The 7,235-nt window shown below is 36.8% G+C and overlaps 1 long non-coding RNA gene across 1 annotated transcript; it reads left to right on the forward strand.

Moving 5' to 3' along the window:
- The first annotated feature begins 3,180 nt into the window (after positions 1 to 3,180).
- On the forward strand, positions 3,181 to 4,217 carry LOC129441476 (uncharacterized). Its single transcript, XR_008643445.2, has 3 exons — positions 3,181 to 3,384; positions 3,943 to 4,006; positions 4,164 to 4,217. It is a non-coding gene; the product is annotated as an uncharacterized lncRNA (long non-coding RNA).
- The last annotated feature ends 3,018 nt before the right edge of the window (positions 4,218 to 7,235 follow it).

Consider the following 7,235-nt stretch of genomic DNA (forward strand, 5'->3'; position numbering starts at 1 on the left):
CAGCAGACAGTAAACACCCAAAAAAGAATGAACTCTTTAGCATGTCGCATTCAAAAGTTATTCTCATTTTACTGAAGTGTGCGGAAATACATTTTTCATATAAATATTAATTTTTTTGTTTTGCACATATTATAAAGGGATTAATTATGCACACAACCAAAGAAAATGCTGTGAATGGACTCATTTTTTAGAGTAGGACCTAAGAGAAAAGATGGTGTATCATTTGTTTCCCATATGTTTACAAAAGAGGATTTTTTACCTCATTATGTATTCGACGATTGTTGGATATGTGATAATAATAGGACAAAAATAACGCTGCCTTATTCCTGAGAGTGAGAGCTTTCATTTGATATAAGACTTGCCCAGGTTTGTAATATTTGAAAAATATGAAATATGTGAATATTAAATGATATTAAAAATATGGGGGGGGGGTGATAGTGTAAATTAAGTGTAACTAACTTTCTTACAGTAAAACATATCTCAAAGTGATGCATAGCTGCAGAAAGTAGAGAGTCTAAGTTTTTAAACAGTATCTCATATGTGGTACTGGGCAGGGGCGGACTGGCCATCTGGCACACCAGGCAGTTTCCCGGTGGGCCGACGTACTTTTTGGGCCGCTACATCTCATACTATCTTTGTCTGCTGACTGAGCAGCCCAGTTAGCGTCTTTTTTTCTAGACAGACCGGCCCACTGACATTTAAGCAGCAGCCCATTGGTTATTATTTTTTTAATGACATTAAGCTGGCCCAATGACTGCCCAGCCCAGTCATCGTCCTTTTTTTCCTAGATAGACCGGCCCACTCAGCAGCAGCCCATTGGTTATTTTTGATTGACATTAAGCTGGCCCAATCACCGCTTTGGTCTCTGTGCAAGCGAGCATGCGTCGTCAGTTCACGTGTCAAAATAGAGAGAGAGAGATGGAGATAACACGCTAGGGAGGCGCAGATAAACTGCGCGACAAAAGATACAGGCTCTTCAGCAGACGCTGCAAAATGTGTTAAAAGAACACAGCAGGACCTTCAACTCGCTTTGCTGGTGATGATGATGGTGGCGGTGGTGGCACTGGCAGCACCAGCACGCAAAGTGTCAGTGATGAGAGGGAGAGAGATGCGGGAGAAGTGAGTGTAACGTTAGTGCCTGCGGTAAGCAGTACTGCTTTCAAAACACAAGTTTAGATAGATACCCCTTGATAAAACTGAGTCAAAAACACAAAATTATGGTGATAAAGCTGCAATAAAATAATTGCACTCTTTGCTCTGTGACTACGAGAGTGTATCTGATTCGTAGATTTGTCGTTGATTGTCTGTTTCAAAACGTATAATTTCACTTCAAGCAAAATCAAACAATCCAGGAGATCTGCTTACAGAAAAAGATATGTTTATTGTATATAACAACACACTTGACAGATAATCTTAAAAATCTCTATTACTGTAATCACACAAGTTTAGTTCAGTGAATGTAGTGAATACTTCCTGTAAGTACTGCAAGTACAGTTTTCAATATTACTGTAAGCAGCACTTGTATTTTGTAAAAAGTCAGCAATTCAATGGCAAATTTTGCCAACTGCATATAGCTTGTTTTAGGATTCATAAGTGTGGATAACTAAACTAAACTAAACTAAACTAAACTAAACTAAACTAAACTAAACTAAACTAAACTAAACTAAACTAAACTAAACTAATAAATAACATGTTCTAGAAGTGTTTGTTGTGTCAACTCTCACTCTTTTCTGCTATTAATTGGGTTTAGTGCTTTTATGGAATTGGAGTTGCTATTGCTATACATATTTAAAGGTGTGCAAAAAAAAAAGAAAATAAGTCTAGTTTTTACACCAAATTTTTTTAATTTAAGTGATTTTGTGCATAAAACAAGCAAAAAAATCTGCCAATGGGGTTAGCATGGGGATTTTTTTTTTTGCATTTAGTGTTTAAGAAAAATGTTCAAGATTTTTTTGCTTGTTTTATGCACAAAATCACTTAAATTTGATATTTTTGGTCTAAAAACTAGACTTATTTTCTTGGGTAATTTTCATCAAGAAAAAGCATCTTAAATTAAGAATTTTTAGATATTTTTACTGAAAACAAGACAAAACTACTGAGATTTTTTTTCTTAAAAATCATTTTTTGCAGTGTAGTGTGGGCCGGTTTGGGCCAAAATGCCAGGGCCGAATTTTTGTCCCAGTCCAGCCCTGGTACTGGGTCCATGACAGACCATTAAAAATTAAAGGAATATTTTATATTAAGTCAAAATAAGATAATTCTGGACCCGGTATAGGGTCCACAGGGTCAAACAAGTTAAAAAACTAAACCTTGACCAGGGAGATCTAAATAACTTTAGACCAATCTCAAATCTCCCTTTTCTTTCCAAAATATTAGAAAAAGTAGTGGCAAGCCAGCTACGCACATTCTTAGCAAATAATAGTACGTATGAAAAGCTCCAATCAGGATTCAGGCCCCACCATAGCACAGAGACAGCGCTGCTTAGAGTTACAAATGACCAATTCTGGCATCTTTACACTGGCTACCAGTTAAATATCGTATACAATTTAAAATATTACTAATCACCCACAAAGCCTTAAATGGCCTAGCACCCTCATATCTTAGAGAATTATTATCAGAATACAATCCATCACGTGCATTGCGGTCACACAATTCTGGCCTCTTAATTATCCCTAAAATATCAAAAGTGTCTAAAGGTGGCAGATCGTTTTCCTACCTAGCCCCTAAGCTATGGAATGATTTACCAACCGACGTCCGAAAATCAGAGACAGTAGATAACTTTAAATCTAGACTTAAAACATTTCTCTTTAACAAGGCATTCACATAGTTTGTTTTAGTAATGGTACTTATTTCCCAATAGCTAGCTTGTACAACCTAATAAATAAATAAATTAATGAATAAATTAAAACCTTTTTTCGTCAACACTCCAAAGCATGGTAAATGTCAATTATACTCTTTAGTAATATGCTGGAAATTTGAATTGGTTGTCGATTGAGTCTTAATTGCCAAATATGGTCGGTTTGCAATTTTGGCCTTTTCCCTTGACCTTAAAAATAGTATGTCAGACAGAACCGTTTGCCACCAGGGGCGTCGCACCCGTGGGGGATACTTTTCCCTGTGAGAGGGTTCAACACCCACACTTTTTATGCAGTTTTGCAAGAACACCTTATTAGGCGCTCCTCCGTTTCTCTGGCCGCTCTCTGTCTGCTGCGCTGCGCTGCATTCTCTCCCCCTCCCCTCTCAAACATGACGCAGGCTTTGAGTGTTACCGGCTGATGATTGGCTGTTCTGCCTTAAGTCCCGCCTCTCTTGGTGTGTAGATTGATCGGTCAGCTCGCGCTGAGGAGGCGGGAACTTATGTTTATTTACATCTCCCTTTTTCAGGTAGGCTACTTTGAATGAGTGTTTAAAAAACTTTATTAAACACTTTAATCAAATCTATGTATGCTTTTGAGGTTTTTGAATAAGCTTGATATGTGCTTGGGACTAATGCTAATTGGGTTATTGTTCAGCAACTGGCTAAATTCGGTCATGTAGCTAGTAGACTATGGGGCATGCAATGTAACCTGTGATGAAGAAGGCAGGGAATTGACGAGGATGAGAGACAAATTGCAATTGTTAAGCAGTGTATTTATGGGTTTATTCCTAGTGCAATCGATTTGATATTTTGAGCATTGTTTGTTGATTAGCTGAATATTTTGTTAATACTACCTGTGTGTATGATTGTACTTGTTGAGGAGAAAAAAATGAGAAATGATGACATAGTTCTTCAACAGGTATGCAAACAATGAAAGAAAAGTGTAGCCTATAAACGGTAAATTGTTACATTATTTAGACCACCAGAGAAAAAGCTTTTCAGGGCACAAGTAGCAAAATTTAGCAGTCACAGTCCTGTCAGACCCATGTCACTATCAAGCTTACCATTATCTTTTTATCACGCAGCATAAATAAGATACAGAAAAGAAGGAGGCAGGAGAAGATTGATACAGTTTTCAAGAGAAATCCTGTAAGTGAAGTTGAAAGCTGGATGTTGATAAATGTTGACATTAAACAACAGTAGCCTATTACCATTGTATATTTTTGCATTAATTTAATATATTACTTTTCCAGTTTTACTAAGGTTTGCTAGTACCACAGCCTTATTCCTTTATCACCTTGTTTAGGAGATGAGGTTGCTGGAGGCATCAGTTTAAAGAGAGAGAGAGGCACAGGTGAGCAATGAAAAATGAATGTTTCAGTTTGTGAAAGAGGTATATGAAGGAAGAGAGGGTGTGTTTGTGTCATGGGTGGTGCTTAATTCCATCCCAGGTGCACATACGCGTGTTTCTGGTGTTTTTATATCAAATTTAAAATGTTATTCATCCCCCACACTTTTAAAAAGCTTGCTACGCCCCTGTTTGCCACTGTACGTTAGTATTAACGACGGCAGTGGGGCCTCTGGCCTTAGTCAAACGAGTTCTGTTTCTGTTTTAAAGCCCATGTGGGGGGCCTCATACATTCTAAAACCATCAACTATATGTAATACACTTAACCAGCAATAGTTAGCCTGCCCGGAACCGAGCTGACTAAAATCCACATTACTGTGTGACACTTGCTTTTTATGTGAACGGCCCCTACGCTAATAAGATTTTGTTTCTCTCTCCCTGTCTCGTCCTCGATCACGAGGACAATAAGACAAACAGATCCAGTTCCGGTAAATGTGAAAGTCGGCCGACCTCTGATCTACTGGCTGTTCTTCAATGTGATGTCCAGCTGATGCCTGACCAAAGACCACCGGCAGAACCTGCTTAATCTCCGCTTAATCTCTTTCCGTTTCAATGTGTATATATATATATATATATATATATATATATATATATATATATATATATATATATATATATATATATATATATATATACATATATATATACATATATATATATATATATATATATATACATACATATCTCCCAAGGGTTTTTTCCTCCTAGGACTTTTTTTACTTCCCAGGCTTAAAATCCGGGTTTTTTTTCTCCTAGGGGGTTTTTCAACCCGGGGAGGTAGCCTTTTTGGGCTTAACTTCTATACGTTACATTAGTAATACGTTTGCTTATAATGTTGATTTATAGCCGCAGCAAATTCAGCTGCTTGTGCTATTGTGTATTATGTTGTGCTATCTGATACAATTACCAAATTGTGAAAAGCGCTATAAATAAAATTGAATTGAATTGAATAGTTAATTATAATGCAGGTTAACTAAAAGTATTGCAATATGGGATTTGTTCAACAGGTCCCTCTTATTAAAAACAACGTTATCGTTTTACAGTAAACTTAAACGAGCTAAAGGCCATTCTGAATTATTATCTGTTGTATATTTATGGTTACTTCTTACAGATCTTTTTCTTGGTGTGTCTTGATGTTTTATATTCAGCGAAGTCAGAACACAGCTCATTCACACAAATCAAATCACTTTCAAACTTAAAGGGATAGTTCACCCAAAAATAAACATTATGTTGTCATTTACTCAGACTCATGTTGTTCAAAACCTGTATGAGTTTCTTTACTCTGTTGAACACAAAAGAAGATAATTTGATAAATGATTAAACGCACAGGAGATTGTACCCATTGACTTCTATAGTAGGAATAAATACTATGGAAGTCAATGGGTACCCAGACAGCAAATTAGCTCTTACCGACGTTGGTGCACATGTACTTGCCCGACATAAAGTCGGTGAGATGTCTTATGGAGATCGGTAGCTAATCGGCAAGATATCGGGAAGATGGTGGCATTAGAATGATCGCCGACCGTGAGCCAACGTAAACCCGCAATGATTATTATGACCTATGCGGCGCCATCCGCTTCGCTCTTCCATTGAACAGCTGATTTTTGGCTGCATCGCTGTAAACGTCACTGCATGCTTATAAAGCAGCTGTTCCAGTGTTAAAGTGTGTCCCACCGTTATATAATTGATTTGTTTAGGCCAGGGGTCTCCATGGAGCCAGCACATTCTATTAATAGTCTCAATTGTAATATTTATTTATTACATAGCCTACATATTTTTTATATTAACTTGGCTTGGTTTACGTATGTTAACATGTTAAACAATACTATCACTAGTAAAATAAAATAAAATCAGTAAGTAAAACAAAAGTTTTAAGTAGAATAAATAAAAAGTAGCCCTCCAGATTGTTTTATCCATATTGTTGTAGCCCTTGCTCACAATGTTGGAGACCCCTGCAGGCTAACTCGTTTCATATTGTGTATCAACAAAAATCAACACTCAATAACAGTTTATGTTGTGTTAATCATAACATTTCTTCCCTAACAATTTGACAAGAGCTAGTTGAGAAGTAGGCAACTAACAGTTAGCCCACTTGCATGCGAGACTCCGTCCGTGGCTGCACAGTCTGCAGCTGCTTCCTTTTGAGTTGCCAGGTTTTATGACAAAAAAAGTTTAAATTGAAAGTAAGTGATTGTTATGTGTAGGGTGTATTTCATACACAATCTGACAACCTGGTAAATGTCAGTCTAACAGAAAAAAATGGATCAGTGAGTTTTCCAGGAGAAATAACAAAACAGAAGGGCATCTGGAAATAATTTTTTACTTTGTTTTTGCAAAGGCAGTATCATTTATTTTAACACTCCACAATTTACACTTTGGGGTGGTTTCCCGGATAGGGATTATCTTAAACCGGGACTAGGCCTTAGTTTAATTCTGAAATATAATTAGTTTTAATAACATGTCTTAATAAAAACATTACTTGTATGCATTTTGAAGCATCACAAAAGACACTGATGTATTTTATGATATGTCAGTGCAAGTTGTTTTCAGTTTGGACAGCCCTTATATTTATTTTAGTCTAGGACTGGTCTAATCTCTATCCTTGAAACCGTCCCATAGCAAACTGCAACAAAAAATAAGAAATTCCCTCCAGAATTAGTCATACTCCAGAATCAGTCCAATCAATTATTTCACTCAAGATGCTTGCTTGTCCCGCCTTTGCCGCCCCCATTCCTGTCTCTGCTCAGACAGTCTTCTTTATAACAGCCTCAGTCGAACTTTGTAGGCAGGATTTCTTAACACAGCACCTAAAAAAAATGTAAAAATAAAGCAACGGAAAAAAAATATAAGACAGCACAAAAGTCTATATCTTTGTGGATGGTTTCTTTTTTTTTATTATTATTTCAGAACAAGGTACATAGAAAATGTTCAGTAAAAAAACTGATTTCCAAAGGCACTGCTTTTATACAT

Source organism: Misgurnus anguillicaudatus, chromosome 2 (genome assembly GCF_027580225.2).
Source record: "Misgurnus anguillicaudatus chromosome 2, ASM2758022v2, whole genome shotgun sequence".
Lineage (NCBI taxonomy): Eukaryota > Metazoa > Chordata > Actinopteri > Cypriniformes > Cobitidae > Misgurnus > Misgurnus anguillicaudatus.